Raw genomic sequence first — 22490 nt, 5'->3', positions numbered from 1 at the left:
CGTCTATAGTGTGTAAAGTCATGGAAACACTGATCAAACGGAATCTTGACACAATCCTAGATGAGGAAAATCTACGTGATCCCCACCAACACGGGTTCACCCAGGGTAGATCCTGCCAATCCAATCTTATTAGCTTTTTTGACTGGGTTACTAGACAACTGGATGCCGGGGAGGCACTGGACGTGGTGTATTTGGACTTCAGTAAAGCATTTGATAGCGTCCCACACCGAAGGTTATTGAACAAGCTGAAATCAATGGGCTTGGGAGACACTCTAACTAAATGGGTTGGGGACTGGCTGAGCGGTAGAGTACAGAGGGTGGTGGTGAACGGTACCCCATCAGAAGCGTCGGACGTGCTCAGTGGAGTACTGCAGGGCTCAGTCTTGGGCCCGATTTTATTCAACTTATTCATAAGAGATATGACGCAAGGGCTTAGGGGAAAGGTATCACTGTTCGCCGATGACGCCAAAATTTGCAACATTGTAGGCAACAGCTTATTAGCTGACAATATGACACAGGACTTACTGCTGCTGGAAAGATGGTCAACGACTTGGCAGTTGGGCTTCAATGCTAAAAAATGCAAGGTAATGCACCTGGGTAAGAGAAACCCGCGCAGAACTTATGCACTAAATGGAGAGACCTTGGTTAGGACCAAGGAAGAACGTGATCTAAGAGTGATTATTAGTGATGACATGAAGGCTGCCAATCAAGTGGAGAAGGCTTCCTCCAGGGCAAGACAAATGATGGGTTGTATCCACAGAGGTTTTGTCAGCAGGAGACCTGAAGTCATTATGCCATTGTACAGATCCATGGTGAGGCCTCACTTGGAGTACTGTGTTCAATTCTGGAGACCACACTACCGTAAAGACATGCTGAGGATCGAGTCGGTTCAGCGAATGGCCACCAGGATGGTCTCGGGGCTAAAGGATCTAACGTATGAAGAAAGACTAAAGAAGTTGCGACTGTATTCACTTGAGGAACGAAGAGAAAGGGGAGACATGATTGAAATGTTTAAGTACATCACGGGTCGCATTGAGTCGGAAGATGATATCTTCCGTCTTATGGGTCCCTCGACCACCAGAGGGCATCCGCTGAAGATCAGAGGAGGGAAGTTTCAAGGAGACTCCAGAAAGTACTTCTTCACCGAAAAAGTGGTGGATCAGTGGAACAAACTCCCACTGCAGGTTGTTGAAGCCAGCAGCGTGAAGGATTTTAAGAGTAAATGGGATGCTCACGTGGGATCTTTAAGGGAGTAAATTCGGGAGCGAATACTTTGGAATGGGCAGACTTGGTGGGCTATAGCCCTTTTCTGCCACTATGTTTCTATGTTTCTAGTCAATGGAGATCGCGTTGAGGAAAGGGATGTTACCAGTGGTGTGCCTCAATGTTTTTTTTTACATTTTTGAAAGCGAAGGGCTGACTGGTAAGATTTGCTTCTTTACAGATGCAATAGAGTAGACACCCCTGATAGTGTGGATAACATGAGAAAGGACTTTGCAAAGCTTGAGAAATGGTCTGAAATTTGGCAGCTAAGATTTCATGCTAAGAAATGCATGGTCATTTATTTGGTCTGCAAAACCCCGAGGAAATTGTAGTTTAAGGAATGAAGAACTGTTAGAAACATAGAAACAGACGGCAGATAAGGGCCATGGCCCATCTAGTCTGCCCACCCCAATGACCCTCCCCTACCTTTCTCTGTGAATAGATCCCACGTGTCTATCCCATTTGGCCTTAAAATCAGGCACGCTGCTGGCCTCAATAACCTGAAGTGGAAGACTATTCCAGCGATCAACCACCCTTTCAGTGAAAAAGAATTTCCTGGTGTCCCCGTGCAGTTTCCCGCCCCTTATTTTCCACAGATGCCCCCTTGTTGCCGCGGGACCCTTGAAAAAGAAGATATCTTCTTCCACCTCGATGTGGCCCGTGAGATACTTGAATGTCTCGATCATGTCACCCCTCTCTCTGCGTTCCTCGAGTGACTACAGCTGCAACTTATCCAGCCGTTCCTCGTACGGGAGATCTTTAAGTCCCGAGGCCATCCGGGTGGCCATTCTCTGGACTGACTCCAGTCTCAGCAAATCCTTACGGTAATGCGGCCTCCAGAATTGCACACAGTATTCCAGGTGGGGCCTCACCATGGATCTATACAATGGCATAATGACTTCAGGCTTACGGCTGATGAAACTCCTGCATATGTAACCTATGATTTGCCTTGCCTTGGATGTAGCTTGCTCCACTTGATTGGCAGTCTTCATGTTCTCACTGACGATCACCCCTAAGTCTCGTTCTGCTTCAGTTCTTGTTAGGATCTTGCCATTAAGGGTATAAGTCTTGCATGGATTTTGGCGCCCAGGTGCATGACTTTGCATTTTATGGCATTGAAACTGAGTTGCCAGGACCTAGACCAGCGCTCCAGTAGGAGTAGGTCGTGCATCATGTTGTCGGACATTGAATTTATGTCTGTTGTGCTTTTGCCCACTACATTGCATAGTTTGGCGTCATCGGCGAATAATGTTATTTTACCTCGCAGCCCTTCTGCCAAGTCTCTTATAAAGATGTTGAATAGGATCGGGCCCAGGACCGAGCCCTGCAGCACTCCACTGATTACCTCCGTCATTTCGGAAGGAGTGCCGTTCACCACTACCCTCTGAAGCCTACCTCCAAGCCAGTTCCCAACCCATTTCGTCAATGTGTCACCCAATCCTATAGAACTCATCTTGCTCAGCAACCTGTGGTGTGGTACACTATCGAATGCTTTACTGAAGTCCAGGTATACGATGTCCAGGGACTCCCCAACATCCAGCTTCCTTGTCACCCAGTCAAAGAAGCTGATCAGGTTGGATTGGCAGGATCTCCCCTTAGTAAATCCATGTTGACGAGGATCCCGTAGATTCTCCTCGTTCAGGATCATATCCAATTGGCGTTTGATTAGAGTTTCCATTAGTTTTCACACTATTGATGTGAGACTCACCGGTCTGTAGTTTGCTGTCTCCATCTTGGAGCCTTTCTTGTGGAGTGGAATGACGTTAGCACGAAAGAAGAGTGAAGCTTGGATGTGATAGTATGTGATGGTCTTAAGGTGGTCAAACGAGTTGAAAAGGCGATGGTGAAAGCTAGAAGGATGCTTGGGTGCATAGGGAGAGGAATGGCCAGTAGGAAAAAGGAGGTACTGATGCCCCTATATAAGACTCAGGTGAGACCTCATTTAGAATATTATATATAGTTCTGGAGACCGCATCTTCATAAAGATATAAACAGGATGGAGCTGGTCCAAAGGAACGCTACTAAAATGGTCGGTGGTCTACATCATAAGCCATAAATACATACGAGGTGAGTCTTTTTCAATTGAAAAGAAACTCCAGAGTAAGAGGTCATAGAATGAAGTTAAGAGGTGATAGGTTCAGGAGTAAACTAAAGAAATATTTTTTTACAGAAAGGGTGGTAGATGAGTCAAATAGTTTTCCAGTAGAGATGGTGGACACGAAGTTTTTGTCTGAATTCAAGGAAGTGTGGGACAGGCACATGAAATCTCTTAGGGAGAGGAGGAGATAGCGGATGCAGTGGTGGGCCGTCATGTTTCTATGGATGGAGATGATGTAACTAAGAGATCCAAGGTTTAGCCAGCCTAGTAAGTATAAACAGTAATATGCTGAGTGACATTATGAATGGACAAGAAGACTCTGAAATCTTTAGCTACTGAATTATTTGAGTCAAATAAGGACAAAGGACAGCGAAGAACTACAGAAAGATTTGAACCAGCTGGAGAAATGGGCGGAAAAGTGGCAGATGAAGTTCAATATAGGAAAGTGCAAAGTCATGCACCTGGGCAGGAAAAACAAGGAACATGAATATAAAATGTTAGGTGTAACTTTGGGCAAGAGCGAACAAGAAAGGGACCTGGGGGTACTGATAGACAGGACCCTGAAGCCGTCGGCTCAATGCGCAGCGGCGGCAAAGAAAGCGAACAGGATATTGGGCATGATTAAGAAGGGAATCACGAGTAGATCGGCGGACGTCATAATGCCACTTTACAGAGCAATGGTCAGACCACACTTGGAGTACTGTATCCAACACTGGTCTCCCTACCTAAAGAAGGATATAACCCTACTGGAGAGGATTCATAGGAGAGCCACGAAGCTAGTAAAAGGTATGGAGAATCTGAGCTACAAGGAACGGCTCGGAAAACTGGGATTGTTCACCCTCGAAAAGAGAAGACTGCGAGGGGATATGATAGAGACTTTTAAAATACTAAAAGGATTCGACAAAATAGAACAAGAAACATCGTTATTCATATTGTCAAATGTGACACGGACAAGAGGTCATGGACTGAACAGGCCCAGGACAAATGTCAGAAAGTTCTATTTCACACAGCGAGTGGTGGACGCTTGGAATGCTCTCCCAGAGGAGGTTGTGACGGAGACCACCATTCTGGGATTCAAGGGCAAGTTGGATGCACACCTTCTTGCGAATCACATTGAGGGATACGGGTAAACAAGGTATTCATCAGGGAACACCTAGCTTAGCCTCCGCGTGCGCGGGTCGTCGGTCTAGATGGACCTAAGGTCTGATCCGGTGAAGGCATTTCTTATGTTCTTATGTTCTTAAAGAAGTGGATGTTAAAGTCCCCTAAAAGAATAAGAGAAGTGAAGCAAAGTAAATAAAGAGATTGAACATCATAGACAGGCTAAACAAAGGCTTGGGGTATAGGGGTTGTGGGGGGTGGAATAGACCAATAAAAACAAGTGAGAGTAATTAGAGCAAATGCAGAAAAAGAGACCCTCAAGAAATGGGGAGAAGTGGAGATGGTTAATTCAAAGCACCAAGGGAAGGAAAGCAGCTTATAGGCATGGTTAAAAACACTATTACTCCAAAAAGGTTTGACTATTTTTTAACAGCTAGGTTGCTGTAAAACACAGACTATCTCATTTCCTTCCATTTAAAAAATCATGGATCAAGTGAAGCTTAAAGCACAGAGAACAGACATTGATGAGACTAGTGTGGAGAGAGTAAGATAAGGTCAATGTGCAGAAGCAGCAGAGTATGAAAGAGCTTTACATGAAACTCTAAGGAGAGTTGGACATCTTACCTTATGAGGCTGAGGGAAGGAGAACTGTGCACCCACAATATTGGGATAGGTTAGGCAAAATACAAAGAATCAGCAAGCAGAAAATGATAGGACAAGTAGGTCTTAGGCCTTGATAAGCCTCACACCAGTGGCAAGAACTATGAAGAGGAAATTGAAAATATACGATGTTAGCTTGGCAATGTCACCCCCAGTGAAGCAAGAGGGTGGTGGGCATGGCCCAGAACAGCACTGAACAGGGAAGACTTGGTGGAACAGGGGATTCTGCATTGACAAAAACCTGCAGAGTATGAGCATCGCAGAGAAGTCGTTAAAGCTAGAAGGCGTTTCCTAGGTGATGTCACTTCCAGTGACACAGGGGGGTGGGCGGAGCCTAATGCCTAGCAACAATAGCATTGATCCAGAACTGAGAGGAAAGGAGACAGTGGAAAGTTCAAAGAAGGGTGGCAAAAATGATGAAGGGAATGATCAAAGGCTGAAGAAGCTAGTACTTTTTAGCTTGGAAAAGAGAGGGCTGAGGTCTACAAAATCCTGAGTGGTGAATCAAAATGTAGAAAGACTAGGAGACAGTCAATTAAGTTATGTGGTAAGAACATAAGCGTAGCCATATTGGGTCAGACTAAAATGGTCCATCTGTTTCCACAGTGGCCCATCCAGTACCTGGGGAAACCCCAAAGAGTAGCAACATTAATAGTTTTTTTTATTAAAGTATTACTTTTAAAACACATATGAGGACATATTTTTATACTCAATGAATAGTTAAGCTTTGGAACCCATTGCTGGAGGATGTAGTAACAGCAATTAGTGCATCTGGATTAAACAAAAAGCTTTGGGCATGTTCCTAAAGGAAAAGACTAAACCACACCGGCACACCAAATCACTTATATATCCAAACACAACCCACAACTATCACACAGAGATATCAACGCTCAAATGCGCCTACTTAAATATCAGAGCGCTAGGTCTAAAAACAGAGCTTATTTAATTAATTTAATTTTTTTTTTTTTTTTTTTGTATTCTGCCATACCCAGGGAGTTCTAGGCGGTTCACAACAAATAGATGAATTACATACAGTGCGATTGAACAAGGAGGAACATAGCAAGGCAATCGAAAGGTCAAAACTTGTTTACATTGACAATTTGGGTGGGGTTAAGGGCTAATACAGAGCATATACAGTAAGTACTGTAAGAGAATACAACTGGATTTAAGAGAAGGGGGAACAGAGCATATTAGATGAGAGGGGGGGCAACAAGGAGAAGATGGGAAGCGTTGAGGAGGGGGAGGGGAGGGTTAAGGAATTGCTCAGTTGCAAAGAAGGGATTTTGATCTGTTTTTCTATTTTTCTAGTGTGGCGAGGGGGAACGATTAATGCGGAAGAGGGGGGCATTAAGGATTTGGTCCATTGAAAAGTAGAGTTTTGAGCTTTTTTCTAAAGTGGAGGTATGAAGAGGCGTCAAGTATAATTTGGGCGAGCCATGAATTTAGTTTGGCCGCTTGAAAAGAGAAGGTTCGTTCGAGGAATCTTTTAAGATGACACGATTTCAGTGAGGGAAAAGCAAACATAGTTATTCTGCGGGAGCTCTTATTATTATAGTTTAGGTTGAAGTGGGGGTAAAGGTAGTCTGGTGACATACCAGATACGGTTTTGTAGCAGATGCAAGAGAACTTAAATAGGACCCTGGATTCGAATGGCAGCCAGTGCAACTTGTGGTAGAAAGGGGATATGTGTTCCCATTTCTTCAGGCCAAAGATAAGGCGGATGACGGTATTTTGGACCAATCTCAGCTTCTTAGTGATTTTCTGAAGGCGTCTAGATAAATGATGTTACAGTAGTCTAAGACACTAAGAATAGAAGCTTGGACCAGCAGACAAAAGGAGGTGTCGTCAAAGTATTTTTTAATGGTGCGGAGTTTCCAGAGCACTGAGATACTTTTCTTAAACACTAGGTCAGTGTGTTTCTCCAGTGTGAGATGCTTGTCTAAGGTGACTCCTAGTATTTTTAAGGATTGCTCAATACAGTAGTCTAGACCGTTAACATGTAGCGCAGTTTCCTTGATTTTGTCATTTGGGGATACTAAGAAAAATTTAGTTTTTTCTGGGTTTAGCTTTAGTCTAAACGCTGTCATCCAGAGTTCGATCTGATTTAGGGTGAAAGATAGTGAGTTTAGAAGCTCTGAGGTAAGGTAAGAGAGCGGAATGATTATGGTGATGTCCGCGTAGATGAAGAATTTGAGCTTTAAATTCTGCAGGAGGTTTCCTAGGGAGGCAAGGTAGATGTTAAATAGGGTGGGGGACAAGGGGGAGCCTTGTGGGACCCCGCAAGGGTTGTCCCAGCTGTAAGAGGTAGTGTCCTCCTTGAACACCTTGTAGGTTCTTGTTGTCAAGAATTCGTGGAACCAATTGAGAACGTGACCTGAGATTCCAATAGATGATAGACAGTCTAGTAGAGTGGCATGGTCAACCAAGTCAAAAGCGCTACTCAGATCGAGTTGCAATATTAGAGCGCTTGAGCCTAGGCTGAATAATTGATGAAGGTAATCAAGCAGAGAGGCTAAAATTGTTTCAGTGCTGTGACCTGACTGGAAACCAGATTGGTTGTCATGTAAGATATTGTGTTTTTCTAAGTATGTGTTGAGTTTGGTGTTTACTATTCCTTCTGCTATTTTGGTAGTCAGGGGGATATTGGCGATAGGTCTGAAGTTGGATGCAGTGTTAGATGGCTCTTTAGTATTTTTCTTAATTGGTGTGATCATAATGTGCCCTTGTTCTACTGGGAACTTCCCAGAGGATAGAAGAGAGTTCATCCAAATCATCATTTTGGCCTTAAAATTGATTGGGGCTAATTTCATGACATTAGGAGGACAAGTATCTAGTCTGCAGTAGGAATTGGCATACTTATTGTAGTGTTTGCTAAAAGTTTGCCAATCTATGGGTGAGAATGTATTCCAGAATAGGTCGGCTCTGGAATCGTCAGAGTCTAGTAGAATAGGGTAACACCAGTGGGGCTTGGTTGGGTCGGTGAGGGAGGATCTTAGTTTTTGTATTTTGGTGGTGAAGATATCAGCCATGCTATTTGCAGTTAGAGTGGGCTCTTCGGGTGTGTCGATAAATGTTTCTATATTGTATAGATCATTTACCAGCTTGAAAAGGTTGCTACTGTTGGTTGAGATGTCGCCGATTTTGAGGGCATAGAAGTTTTTGCGTTTTTCTTTGGTCCGATTTTTGTAGATTTTTAATTTTTGTCTCCAGGCGATTCTGTGCTCTTGTGATCCTGATTTTAGCCAGAGTCTTTCTGTTTTTCTTAGGTCTCTCTTTAGCATTAGCAGTTCTGTGTCAAACCAGCCCTCTAGGTTTTTAAGTCTCTTTCTGCGTGTTTTAATGGGAGCCATTTTATTTAGGATATTGGTGCTGTCATCAATCCAGGAGTTCATAAATTGATCGGTTTGTTCGTTTTGATCTGATATGATCTCATAGTGAGACCAAAATTCTACGGGATTTATTTTACCCCTGCTAGTGTGGAATTTTTTATTTCTCGTTTTTGGGTTATTATTTGTTGGGTTTGTAGTTTTTAGTTGGGAATCGAGTTCAAAATTGCAAAGACTGTGATCCGACCATAATGAGTCAGTCCAGTGTTCATGTTTCCAGAATATTTTGGGGTTGAGTGGCTCCCTAGAGGAGAAAGTAACTAAATCTAATTGATGGCCTCTTTGGTGGGTTTTAACTGGGGTAGGTATGAGGTACCCTAGTGAAGAGATGAGTGACCAGAGTTCTGTGGTTTCGGGTTGGTCTATTTTTTCCAGGTGGATGTTGATATCTCCACACAGTAGGTTGTAAGGGCAAGATAGAGAGTTAGTTAGTAAAACTTCGGAGAGGTCATCCTTGGCAAGGTTCCATTTTTTTGGTGGAACATAAAACAGGGTTGTTAATGCAGCCGCTAGGGATTTGGACGATAGTGAGAGTGAAAGAATTTCTAGGTTGGGAGTGGATTTTGAGTTTAGAATGGAGCAGTGTAGGTTGTCTTTAAAAATTATGGCTAGGCCTCCCCCCCCTGCCCCAGGTCCTGGCTAGTGATAAAATTTTGAAGCCTGGGGGAAGGCAGTCTTGGATAATAATATCGTTATCGGATAGTAGCCATGTTTCTGTAAATAGAGCGAAGTCGGGACTGGTTTCTTTCAGCCAGTCCTTAATAAGTAAGGACTTGTTCCTCATGGATCTTATATTTAAGTAAAAGCCATGTAGGTTCTGGTAGTTGGCCGGGTCAATTGGACAAATGTGTGAGTAAGTCAGTTTTTTTAGTGATCGTTTTTTTTAATGTATGGTTTGGTCGGTCTGCGTAGTGGTGGTAGAACTGGTATTGGGAAGGGGCCTGCATCAGAGTAATCATATAGTGTGCGGTGAGAGATTGTAGGGGTGTTAGTTTTGACCGCACGGAATGTGGGGTTAAGGACAGGGATAGGGGTAGGGGTGAGTGAGTTGATAAGGTAAATTCTGAGCCAGATCAGATAGAGTAGGAATAGTGGTAGGCACGGTTGGGAGTTGGGGCAGGCCATGATACAGATCTTTCTGAAGGAGGAATGGGAAGAGAGGCTGAGGATTGTGGTTGGGGAGAGAAAAAACACTGTCCAGCCAACGTAGGATTGGGGTGACACGGAACAGTCCAGCCAAAGGGGGGATGATGGTTGGAGGTACAATGGAAATGTCAATTTTTTTTTTTTTTTGTAGCTAGAAGTGTAGTTTACAGTGAGATGGGTACACGGATAGACTTAGTGGTGAAGGGTTTCACAAATTAAGCTTAAACATAAGAAAAAGTTACCCCTGCTGGGTCGAGGGGAAGGTCGGAGCGGCGTACTTGAGACCCGCCGATGTGGCTGTTGGTTCCGTTTGGCGATGGCCCTGATTCTCTTTCGATCTCTCCCCTACTCAAACGTAGGGATGGTAGAGATGAGGCCAGGAGCCCAGCAGTAAAAGGGCCACCGAACTTGGCCGCTGGTGATCCAAGCGCCGAATGCGCTGCTCCTCTCTTGGGCTCTCTCCCCTGTAACACGGGGGAGGGGTGGAGAGGAGGCTCTGCCGAAACTGGCCTGCCGATGATCCAAGCGCCAAATGCGCTGCTCCTCTTTTGGGCTCTCTCCCCTGTAGCACGGGGGAGGGGTGGAGAGGAGGCTCTGCGGGACAGAGCCGCCGAAACTGGCCTGCCGGTGGTCCAAGCGCCGAATGCGCTGCTCCTCTCTTGGGCTTTCTCCCCTGTAACACGGGGGAGGGGTGGAGAGGAGGCTCTGCCGAAACTGGCCTGCCGGTGATCCAAGCGCCGAATGCGCTGCTCCTCTTTTGGGCTCTCTCCCCTGTAGCACGGGGGAGGGGTGGAGAGGAGGCTCTGCGGGACAGAGCCGCCGAAACTGGCCTGCCGGTGGTCCAAGCGTCGAATGCGCTGCTCCTCTCTTGGGCTCTCTCCCCTGTAACACGGGGGAGGGGTGGAGAGGAGGCTCTGCCGAAACTGGCCTGCCGGTGATCCAAGCGCCGAATGCGCTGCTCCTCTTTTGGGCTCTCTCCACTGTAGCACGGGGGAGGGGTGGAGAGGAGGCTCTGCGGGACAGAGCCGCCGAAACTGGCCTGCCGGTGGTCCAAGCGCCGAATGCGCTGCTCCTCTCTTGGGCTCTCTCCCCTGTAACACGGGGGAGGGGTGGAGAGGAGGCTCTGCCGAAACTGGCCTGCCGGTGATCTAAGCGGTTATCAAAACCTGGATAACACAAGAAAACCTGGACTGTCTTTTCCTCACAGAAACCTGGTTAACCTCCGACTCAGACCCCAGAATAACTGAAGTCTGCCCACAAGGATACAAAATAACAGTGGTCTGCAGAGAAAAAAAAAGAGGCTGAGGCCTAGCAATCTTAATCAAACAAGATCTAACCCTTAATATAATTGAGAAAACATCTAACATCAAGCACCACACTAAAAGACACACTAAACTGCATGCTCTGCTACATAGCACCAGGAAACTGGTCTTTAGCAAGAACCGAAGTGGAAGACTTCATATACCAAAACTCACTAATAGCAACCTACAACCTACTCCTAGGAGACCTAAATCTACACCTAGATGATCAATCATCCAAACAAGTAGACAACTTTCTCTCATTTCTCAAACCCTTATCCTTCCAAATGCTAAATCCACAAACAACTCATGAAAAAGGCCACCAACTTGATATTGCAGCCTTCATGACCCACCAACCATCCTTAACAGAAATTCATACATCTAACAGAACATGGTCCAGATCCATCTGGTCAGACCACTATACCTACACTTTCAACATCAACTGGACCAAAAACAACAAAAAAACTATAACAAAACTCAATAAAGTAACATACACCTCATGCAAACACATCAAACCCTCCATATTTTGGTCTAAAATAGATGAAACTATTCTAGAAAACAACCCCGAGGACTTCATCTTACATTGGGAAAGACTATGCTCCAACACCCTTGATGATTTAGCCCCACTGCAAACCAAATCCAGACCCAGCAGGAGTTCAGATAAATGGTTCGACTACGAACTGCTACAACTCAAAAGACAATGTAGACGACTAGAGAGAAAATGGAGAAAATCGAATTCGGATCATACAAAATCCGCCTGGAAAAAAATCAACAAACAATACAAATCACAATTAAAGGACAAGAGAAAAGCACACTACACCAACCTAATAGGCACTGAAACCCAAGACACCAAAAAACTATTCCAAATTCTAAAAACCCTAACCGACATCAAACCCTACCTGACCACTAACAATACTACCCCCCCCTCAGCCACTCTATTAGCAGAACACTTCCAAAATAAAATTACCAATGCAAGAGCTACCCTCAATGGCACCTCTACCCATCCTAACGAATTCACAATTCTCCCCATAGATAGAGATTCTACTGCAGCAGATAGAATATGGTCTCAATTCCCCAACATACAATGGCCCGAATTCAACAAATACTACAAAAAATACAGCCATGCATTCTGTGACCTCAACAACTGTCCACCATATCTCCTAAAAACATCCAGCACAAAATTCCGCGCTCTTCTTCTAAACTGGATACAAATCTCGCTAATAAACGGCCACTACCCTACCAACCTCAGCGAAATCATCATCACCCCGATCCTCAAAGGACCGATAGACCAAACAGCCAACTACAGACCCATTGCCTCTATTCAACTCTACGTCAAAATAATAGAAGGACTAGTTGCCAAATTCCTCTCCAATTACCTAGAAAACCATAACATACTCCATCCCACACAATCCGGCTTCAGAAACAACTTCAGCACGGAAACACTGCTAGGATCTCTCTTGGACACAGCCAGACAACATCACAGCACAGGAAAAAAAAATGATGCTCATACAACTAGACCTGACCGTTGCATTCGACTTGGTGGACCATAACTTTCTACTACAAATCCTAATCCTAGATACAATAGGTATCACAGATAAAGTATACACATGGTTTGAAGGATTCCTTAAATCAAGAACCTATAGAGTAAAATCAGACAAACAAAAATCTGAACCTTGATCAAACTCCTGCGGAGTTCCCCAAGGATCCCCTCTATCCCCGACTCTCTTCAATCTCTATACAGCCTCCCTCAGCTCTCACCTGGACAAACAAGGCATAACCTCCTACAGCTATGCCGTTGACATTACCATTCTCATACCCTTCGATCAACCTGAACTCTCCATGACAAACACAATATACCAAACATTAAAATCAATAGCAACCTGGATGAAAGATCACAAACTGAAATTGAACCCAGATAAAACGAAATTCATCCTCCTAGAAAACAACAAAATACCAACCATAACCAACATTGAAATCAATGCAATCAACTACCCCATACAAATCACCCTAAAACTGCTAGGAATAACTATCGACAGATGCTGCACCATGCAACCGCAAATCAATAAAACAATACAAAAGTCATTCTTAGTCATGAGAAACTTAAGACAAGTTCGGAAATTCTTCGAGAAAACACAATTCCAGCTCATAGTTCAGTCCTTAATACTAGGCCTACTTGACTACTGTAATATCCTCTACCTCCCATGCCCTACAACCATAACAAAACAACTACAAACTATCCAAAACACAGCACTAAGACTCATCTACTCATTAAAGAAACATGACCACATTACAGAAGCATATCTCCAATCGCACTGGCTTCCGATCCCAGCAAGAATACAATTTAAATTCTACTGCCTACTATTTAAGACTTTATATGGAGACAATCCAAACTACCTGAATAACCGCCTTATCCACAACACCGCAACCAGACATAGGAAAACTCACACCCCATTCTCATACCCCCCAATTAAGGAGGTCAAACGGAAAAAACTATATGATGGCCTCCTGGCCACTCAAGCAGCCAAACTAGACAATCAAATCGCCTATCTACTGACGTCATCCCTCGACTACAAGACTTTTAGAAAAGAAATAAAGACCATACTCTTCAAGAAAACTCTGAAAAAAGAAATAATACCACAAGTTTCAAATTCCACCTCTCACTAAAGCCAACTACCCCAAACAAATAACCTTACTCTCTTTGAAAATGACCAATTTTTTTTTTGTAAGTTCTTGTTGTAATACATCTTGGATAATTCTTTTGTATTCCACCTTGAACTGCAAGGTAATGGCGGAATAGAAATCCCTAATGTAATGTAATGTAAAAAGTCCATAGTCTGCTATTGAGTTAGAAATGGGGAAAGCCACTGCTATCCCCAGGATCGGTTGCTACTCTTTGAGATTCTGGCAGGTACTTACGACCTGGATTGGCCACCATTTGGAAGCAGGAGACTGGGCTAGATGGACATCAGTCTGGCTATTCTTATGTTCTTAGACATTTGCTAAAGGAGAAGACCAGGGGTAGTGGCTAGAAACCGACAAGAGCTGATGGGAAAATCCAGCAGTGGTGAATGAGACAGGAAGTGATTTACTCATTGTTTTTGACTCTTTCATATACCATTATCATTTGAGACAGAGTCATCATGATGGGGCACAAGAATTAGGGTTACCATATGGCTCCAGAAAAAGGAGCCCCTAACACACTGCTGGGTAATGCAAAATCAAATTAGTGAAGTTATAAAATTCGCGGATGACACAAAACTCTCCGGTAAGGTTAGATCTGTAGAGGAATGTAAAGAACTTCAAAGGGACCTGAACAAACTGAGTGAGTGGGCAAATAAATGGCAGATGAGCTTCAATGTAGAAAAATGTAAAGTTATGCATGTAGGGAAAGGGAACCCGATGTACAACTATGCGATGGGAGGGATGGTACTGGGGGAAGGCAACCTAGAAAAGGACTTGGGGGTTTAGGTAGATAGAACAATGAAACCGCAGCAGCCTCAAAAAAGGCGAACAGAATGTTGGGCATTATCAAAAAAGGTATCACTACCAGAACCAAGGAAGTTTATCCTCCCGCTGTATAGGGCGAGGGTGCAACCACATCTGGAGTACTGCGCTCAGTACTGGTCACTGTACCTTAAGAAGGATATGGCGATACTCGAGAGGGTCCAGAGAAGAGCAACAAAAATGATAAAGGGCATGGAAAACCTCTCATTTGCTGAGAGGCTCAAGAAGCTGGGGCTCTTTTCCCTGGAAAAGCGGAGATTAAGAGGGGATATGATAGAAACTTATAAGATCATGAAGGGTGTAGTGAAGGTGGAGAGAGACAGATCCTTCAGACTGGCAGGAACATCAAAAACTAGAAGGCACTCAAAAAAATTGATGGGAGATAGGTTCAGAACAAATGCTAGGAAGTTCTTCTTTACACAGAGGGTGGTGGACACCTGGAATGCGCTTCCAGAGGAGGTGGTTGAGCAGAGTATGACTTTGGGATTCAAAAATGGATTGGATGAGTTCCTGAAGAAAAAGGGGATCCAGGGGTACAATTAGAGGGTTACTATACAGTACAAAAGGCTGAAGAGTAAAAGAATAGTAGAGTAATGGATCACTGCAGGTCATTGACCTGGGGGGCCGCCGCGGGAGCAGACTGCTGGGCATGATGGACCTATGGTCTGATTCGGCAGAGGCAATGCTTATGTGCTTATGTGCTTAGTGTTCCAAAAATTGATCCACTCAACACACGACAAAAAAGGAACAAAAAAGGAGCTCCGTTGTTAACTATTAGAGGAAGACTGTGTGTTCCTTTTTTGTCGTGTGTTGAGTCCAGAAAAAGGAGGACAGATTGAGACATCTGGGTTTTCCTTCCATTGAAAGCAATGGAAGTAAGGAAAGCAGATTGAGACATCCGGGTTTTCCTTCCATTGAAAGCAATGGAAGTAAGGAAAGCAGATTGAGACATCCGGGTTTTCCTTCCATTGAAAGCAATGGAAGTAAGGAAAGCAGATTGAGACATCCGGGTTTTCCTTCCATTGAAAGCAATGGAAGTAAGGAAAGCAGATTGAGACATCCGGGTTTTCCTTCCATTGAAAGCAATGGAAGTAAGGAAAGCAGATTGAGGCATCCGGGTTTTCCTTCCATTGAAAGCAATGGAAGTAAGGAAAGCAGATTGAGGCATCTGGGTTTTACTTCCATTGCTTTCAATGGAAGGAAAACCCAGATGTCTCAATCCGTCCTCCTTTTTCTGGAGCCATATGGTAACATGATATACTGGATAAGATTAAAGTTTTATCTAGTCAATATCCTTCTTTCAACCATGGCCAAACCAGGTTACAAATACCTGGGTAAAGTCCCCCCAAATAACAAGATTCTATGTTACTGACCCCTGGGATAAGCAGTGACTTTCACTACTCTACCTTTGTCCAGACAATTTTAAATGGATAGACTGAGGGTAATATCCGCCTTTTGTCTTCAGTCTGTGAATTTAAGAGGAGGCTGGAGACACACTTGTTTTTTAGAAATGTACATTTGATATGCAGATTGGATGAGATGTTTAGATTCTCTGTTGCTATTGTTACCTGCTTAGGTTAAACATAAGAACATACGATTTGCCGCTGCTGGGTCAGACCAGTGGTCCATCGTGCCCAGCAGTCCGCTCACGCGGCAGCCTTTAGGTCAAAGACCAGTGCCCTGAGTCTTGTCTTACTTGCGTATGTTCTGTTCCAGTAGGAACTTATCCAACCTTGTCTTGAATCCCTGAAGGGCGCTTTCCCCTATAACAGCCTCCGGGAGAGCATTCCAGACCTCCACCACTCTCTGGGTAAAGAAGAACTTCCTTACATTTGTACGAAACCTTTTCCCTTCTAACTAAGAGTGCCCTCTCGCTCTCTTCTGGTTCTCAGCTACACTAAGGCCTGATTCTAAAAATGTGCCCTATCGCCCTCTAACTTAATTGGCACACTAATTGGCTGTGCCGATTAAAACCCAATTAAAATGTTATTATGAAAAAAATGAATGCGCCTAAGGGCGTCTCCAAAAAGGCTGCCAGTAACCCACCTATGGAGGTGCCTTAAGATGCCTGACGCCACTGTAGGCGTGATTAATGCCAGAAGTGGCATTAGATATCATAAGGAGCCTCCGTCAGCACGGTTCTCGTGAAGGGTAGGGCCTTTAAAATCCTGGCCTACATTTCCAGCACCTACTTTTCACATAGCCGTGATTGTACAAACAGCACCCTTGCGTGATTGACTGATATTGGCGCTGTTTGTGAAGTCCGGCTCTAAGTGCTTTTACCACATCCTTTGGCAACAAATTTCAGAACTTAAATAAGGGAAAATAGAAAGAGAATGGGGACTTGAATTCTGCCTTTTTGTGGCTTTGGCATTTAAAAGCTGACATTCAAAGCAGTGGGCACTGGAGGATTAAGTGACTTGCCCAGGGTCACAAGGAGCAGCACTGGGATTTGATCTCACAACCTCTGGGTGCAGAGGCAGCAGCTCAACCAGCAAGCCACACCTTTAGTCTGTCCCAGTATGGCAAGTCTTATGTTCTTATGTGATCCGATTATAGGACAATTAAGCCATTGTGATATCACTGATGAGGTTGGCTCTTGGGCATTGGTAGAATGAGGCTTTATGACATCACAATCTCAGCTCTGGAATGTTGTTACTCTTTGGGTTTCTGCCTGGTACTTGGGACCTGAGTTGGCCACTGTTGGAAGCAGGATTCTGGGATTGATGAAAGGGAAAGGGACTTGCATACTACTTTTTTGTGGCTTTGGCATTTCAAAGCTGATATTCAAAGCGGTGGGCACTGGAGGATTAAGTGATTTGCTCAGGGTCACAAGAAGCAGCACTGGGATTTGATCTCACAACCTCTGGGTGCAGAGGCAGCTGTATTTTTTTTCTGAAGAGCAACCTAATGATTAGAGTACAGGTCTGGGAGTCAGCGAATCGCAGTTTAATCCCAATCCTTCTACAGCTCCTTCTTCCTTAACCTTTTATTGCCTCAGGTCAAAACTCAGACTGTGAGCCCTCTGGGGACAGATTGATTGATTGATTTGGTTTTCTATACTGTTCTCCCAGGAGAGCTCAGAACTTTCCCTGTCTGTCCCGGTGGGCTTACAATCTATCTAATGTACCTGGGGCAATGGGGGGATTAAGTATGTCAGGTGCAACTCTGGGTAAGAGTGAACAAGAAAAAGACCTGGGGGTACTGAAAGATAGGACCCTGAAACCGTCAGCACAATGTGCAGCGGCACCAAAGAAAGCAAATAGAATGTTGGGCATGATAAAGAAGGGAATCACGAGTAGATCGGAGAGGGTCATAATGCCGCTTTATAGAGCAATGGTCAGACCACCCTTGGAATACTGTGTCCAACACTAGTCTCCCTACCTAAAGAAGGATATAAAACTGCTGGAGAGGGTGCAGAGGCGAGCAACGAAGCTGGTAAAAGGTATGGAGAACTTGAACTACAAAGAACGACTTATAAAACTGGGACTGTTCTCCCTTGAGAGGGGGAGACTGCGAGGGGATCTGATTGAGATTTTTAAAATAATAAAAGGAATCGACAAGATAGAGCAGGATAAAAGTTATTTACGATGTCAAATGTGACTAGGATAAGAGGTCATGGATTGAAGTTGAGGGGGGACAAGCTCAGGGCAAATGCCGCTGAAACTCAAGGAGGGAAGATTTCATGGTGACACCAGGAAGTACTTCTTCACCGAGCGGGTGATTGATCAATGGAATGGTCTTCCACGCCAGGTGGTCGAGGCCAGTAGCGTGCTTGACTTCAAGAAGCGATGGGACAAATAGGTAGGGGTACCACAGAGTTATGCTTAAAAGATGGATACCCCAGGGAGGGAGGGTTAGTCTTGAGTGAGCAGACTTGTTGGGCCGACGACCCTTATCTGCCGTCATACTCTATGTCTATGTTTCTGCTTCACACAGCGAGTGGTGGACACCTGGAACGCTCTCCTGGTGGAGGTTGTTGCGGAACCCACCGTTTTAGGATTAAAGGGCAAGTTAGATGCACATCTTAAGTTTTCACCAGGTCACACCTGGCTGGGCCTCCGCGTAAGCGGATCACCAGACTTGATGGACCTTGATGGCAGTTCTTATGTTCTAAGTGACTTGCCCAGGGTCACAAGGAGCAGCGTGGGTTTGAACTCACAATCTCAGGTTGCTGAGGCTGTAACTTTAACCACTGCGCCACTCTAGAAATCAAAATGTAGTAAAAGTGATCCAAGTGTAGGACAATCCAGCCATTGTGACATCACTGATAAGGTTGGCTCTTAGGCATTATGACATCACAATACCAGCTCTGGTTATCAGAGGCTGAAACTTTTCACCATTTATTCTCCCAGGGGAGCTCAGAACGGTTTACATGAATTTATTCAGGTACTCAAGCATGTTCCCCTATCTGTCCCGGTGGGCTCACAATCTATCTAATGTACCTGGAGCAATGGGGGATTAAGTGACAGCGTGGGTGCTGAGGCTGTCGCTTGAACCACTATGCCACACTCTCCCCCTCCACTGTACCTGAATGTCCAATGTTTTAGTGGCTTACAGGCAGTACATAATTACATAGCATGTCCTTAGACTTTGTATTCTTTGAAAGAGTAAACAATCAATTTGCATCTACCTGTTTCCCCTGTGCAAAATAAAAGACCTGTAACCTCTTCAGCCTTTTCTCAAATGAGAGCTGTTCTATCTCCTTAATGATTCTGTTCACTTGTCTCTGACCCTTTTCTCATTTTGCTAGATCTTTTCTGAGATGTGGGAAGCAGAACTGCATAGAAGGTGAGTTTGTGCCTTGGAGCATACACAGGAGTTATTCCACCTTTTCAATGCATCGCTCACTATGATACCTAGATCTTTTTCCTGAATGGAATCTAGACCATATGAATCACTGGACACTTGTCTGTATTATTCCAGAAAATCATCATCATAAAAATGAGACCAAAAATAGTGGGTTGAGGGGAAAGATCGATGGAAAGTGACACATCAGCTAAGAGAAATGCCAGGGGTGACAGATGTACTGAAGGAAAAGGTGGCATGGTTGGATGAGACAGGAGTTAATGGGAAAGCTGGTGGTCGTAGTGAGATGTAAGAGGACCCATAGCAGCCCACTTTTCTAATGGTTTGGAATGCTTATTCCTCCCTGGCCACATTCAAGTAGTTGGGTGCTTATGACTCAAAGGAGGGGGAAAGACCAGGTGGTACAGGATATGACAGATGATTAGGGGGGGAGGGGTAATGGGGAGCATCACTGAATCCATATGAAGAGGTCTGTAAGGCCCAGAAAGGCAAAAATAAGCTTAACATAATTAAGAGAAAGAAAACATCCTAACCCCAGCGCTGCTCCTTCTGACCTTGGGCAAGTCACTTAATCCCTCATTGGTATACAAGCCCTTCCCCCCTCCCCACTAACCAAAATGAATACTTTCTTTTCTCTATTTATGGGTAACAAGTGACAGAGAAACAATTCACATACAACACTAAGAAGCAAAGCATGACGTGGGAGCAAAATGGCTGCTGCCGGCTTTCAGATCTGGAAGCGCTGATTCTCTTCCACGCATCACTGGCAAGGAGCGTCCTATAAGACGCAGCACAAAGGGCGAAGCAAAGCATAGCCAGAAGGCTTGAGCTGCAGCTGTCAGTCAGACAGATGTTGCCGCACCACTGCCCTCTCCCCCACCCCAGTCGGCATTACAGTACCTGGTTGCTTCCCTGCCAGCCGATCTGCAGCTCAGACGCCTCTGCCCGGACTCATAAAGTGCCAGACAGGCTGCCTGAGCCACGCCACATGGGCTGACACTTTCCTCCCCAGCGCAGTCCAATGAGAGCCATGGGGTGATCCGCGCCCCCCTCTCCCAAAAGCAGAGAGGAGGAGGAAGAGAGCGAGAGAGCGGCTCCTCCCTGCTTCACCTAGAGGGGGCACTTGTCCAATTTTGCCAAGGGAGTGGTGGGCACATTGACCGACACAACGGAAGGCAAACGATTAGACTGCAGTAACCTTCCCTTATCTTTGTACTTTCGTATTTTTCTGTCCCTTGCTCACAGTCACTCATACGAAATGCCCTAATATCTTTGGCCTTTACTCACAGGGGACTTCTTGCATCCCCTTTATTATTTTCCTTGCACTTTCCTATACAGGCAGTCCCCGGGTTAAGAACGAGTTACGTCAGATTTGTATGTAACTCAGAACTTGTAGATTTTCAGATTCTGCTCCCAGCTGACAAAAGGATCAACTGTCCCTACCGGTGTTCCCTAAGGTACAGCATGCACAACCACACACTGTTCTTAATGTGGCCATGCATCATTTCTGAATCTGCTACAGAAGTGTAGGAGTTTATGCTGCTGGAAATACTGCTCAGTGAAATCAAATGAAGGGTACTTAAGTAGGGTGTTTGTAACTCGGGGACTGCCTGTACCTTTTTATTGAGAGAGATGCTGACCAGAATTGCACACAATACACAAGGTGAACTCCAGTCACGGTACATGGGCTCGTCGTGCCACTGGGGCTTGCACTCATCTGAGAAGCTGAAAGTGATGCCATGGTAGTTTCACCACCAGCTGGGCCTCCCAAAGGTTTCAGCAGAGATGTCAGACTAACCACGTTCTATATATGCACCATACAGTATAGCTAGCCATACAGAGGCATTATGATCCGCTTTCTTTTATTCTCTATTCCTGTCCTAATAATTCATAACACTTCATGTGCTATTTTGATTGCTGCTGTGCACACAGAACAGATTTCAAGGTGGATGGTGCCTCTTAATCTGGAACCCACCTTTGTGTGGTTAGGATTAGTGCTGCCCGATGCACGATTTGAATCGATTCATTAAAAAAATAAAAATAAAAAATCAGCCTCCCGATTCAATGGCAAACCCTTCCCCCATGCCTTCCTAAAGCAGGAGCTGCAGCGCTGCCTCTTGCTGGCCATCCACTGCTGCTCCTGCTTGAGGGGGGAGGGTCAGACAGAAAGGCCTCCCCCAGCTTGCTCACTTTTACCTCCTTAAGGCTCCTGCCCGCTCCCCCAGCTTGCCCGCTCTTACCTCCTTAAAGCTAATAGGGAAGCCTGCAGGCTTGCTGGTGTTATAGCGATCCTGCAGCTGCCTGTGGTCCTCAGCGGCACGTTCTCTTTGCTACGTCCTGCCCCTGCTCTGATATCAGGGGCAGGATCGCGGCAGAGAGAATGTGCCGCTGAAGACCATGGGCAGCTGCAGGGATCGCTATAACACCAGCAAGCTTGCAGGCTGCCCTATTAGCTTTAAGGAGGTAAGAGCGGGGAAGGGGCAGGCTTACGGGGGGAGCAGGTGTTCATTCGTGGTGGAGAAAGAGTGCCTTCACGGCGGGAGGAGCAGGCCTTCACGGCGGGGGGGGGGGAGCAGGCCTTCATAGAGGGAGCAGGCCTTCGCGGTGGGGAGGAAGAGAGAAAGTGCCTTCGCGGCAGGGGGGAACAGGTCTTCGCGGTGGGAGCAGGCCTTCAGGGCAGGGAGGCAGGCCTGTGCAGAGGGAAGAGGAAGAGTTCCTTTAGCGGCGGGGAGGCAGGCCTGTGCAGAGGGAGGAGGAGGAAGGAGTAAGAGAGGGGAAGGGAGATGCCAGACCTGGGGTGAAGTGAAGGGAAGACAGAGACCAAACCAAAAAGAGGGGGGAGGAAAGTAGAGGAGAGGTGCTGGACTAATGGAGAGAGGGAGAGAGAGAGAGAAATGTAAGACCACAGGGGGAAGGGTACAAAAGGGACAGATACTGCTCCAAAGTAGGTGGCAGGGTGCAGGATGGCAGGAGAGATAATAGGAGAAAGCCTGTACCTGGGGGAAGGGGATACAGGAGGTAAGAAAGAGAGAAAGAAGAAGCTGGATATGGGGAGAGCTAAGATGCTGGGCATGGAGGGAGCATAGGAACAGGGACACAAGGGGGACAGTACTGGAGAGAAGAATAGGGACACAGAAGAGAAATGCTGGATGAAAGGGTAGATGAGAAAAGGAGAGATGGTGGATCTGTGGATGGTGGAGTCCATCACTGCAGCTGTGGGGGGAT

The 22490-nt window shown here is 45.4% G+C and overlaps 1 protein-coding gene across 1 annotated transcript in view; it reads right to left on the bottom strand.

Moving 5' to 3' along the window:
• FASN (fatty acid synthase) overlaps positions 1–20307 on the bottom strand; it is a 217557-nt gene extending 197250 nt beyond the window's left edge. Inside the window, exon 1 of the mRNA XM_033960321.1 lies at positions 20166–20307. The gene's annotated coding sequence lies outside the window, so the exon portion shown is untranslated. The remainder of the gene's footprint in view (positions 1–20165) is intronic.
• Between the last annotated feature and the right edge of the window lie 2183 nt (positions 20308–22490).

Source organism: Geotrypetes seraphini, chromosome 10 (genome assembly GCF_902459505.1).
Source record: "Geotrypetes seraphini chromosome 10, aGeoSer1.1, whole genome shotgun sequence".
NCBI lineage: Eukaryota > Metazoa > Chordata > Amphibia > Gymnophiona > Dermophiidae > Geotrypetes > Geotrypetes seraphini.
The sequence above is the reverse complement of the archived record's forward strand: the minus strand, read 5'-3'. Positions and strand labels throughout refer to the sequence as shown.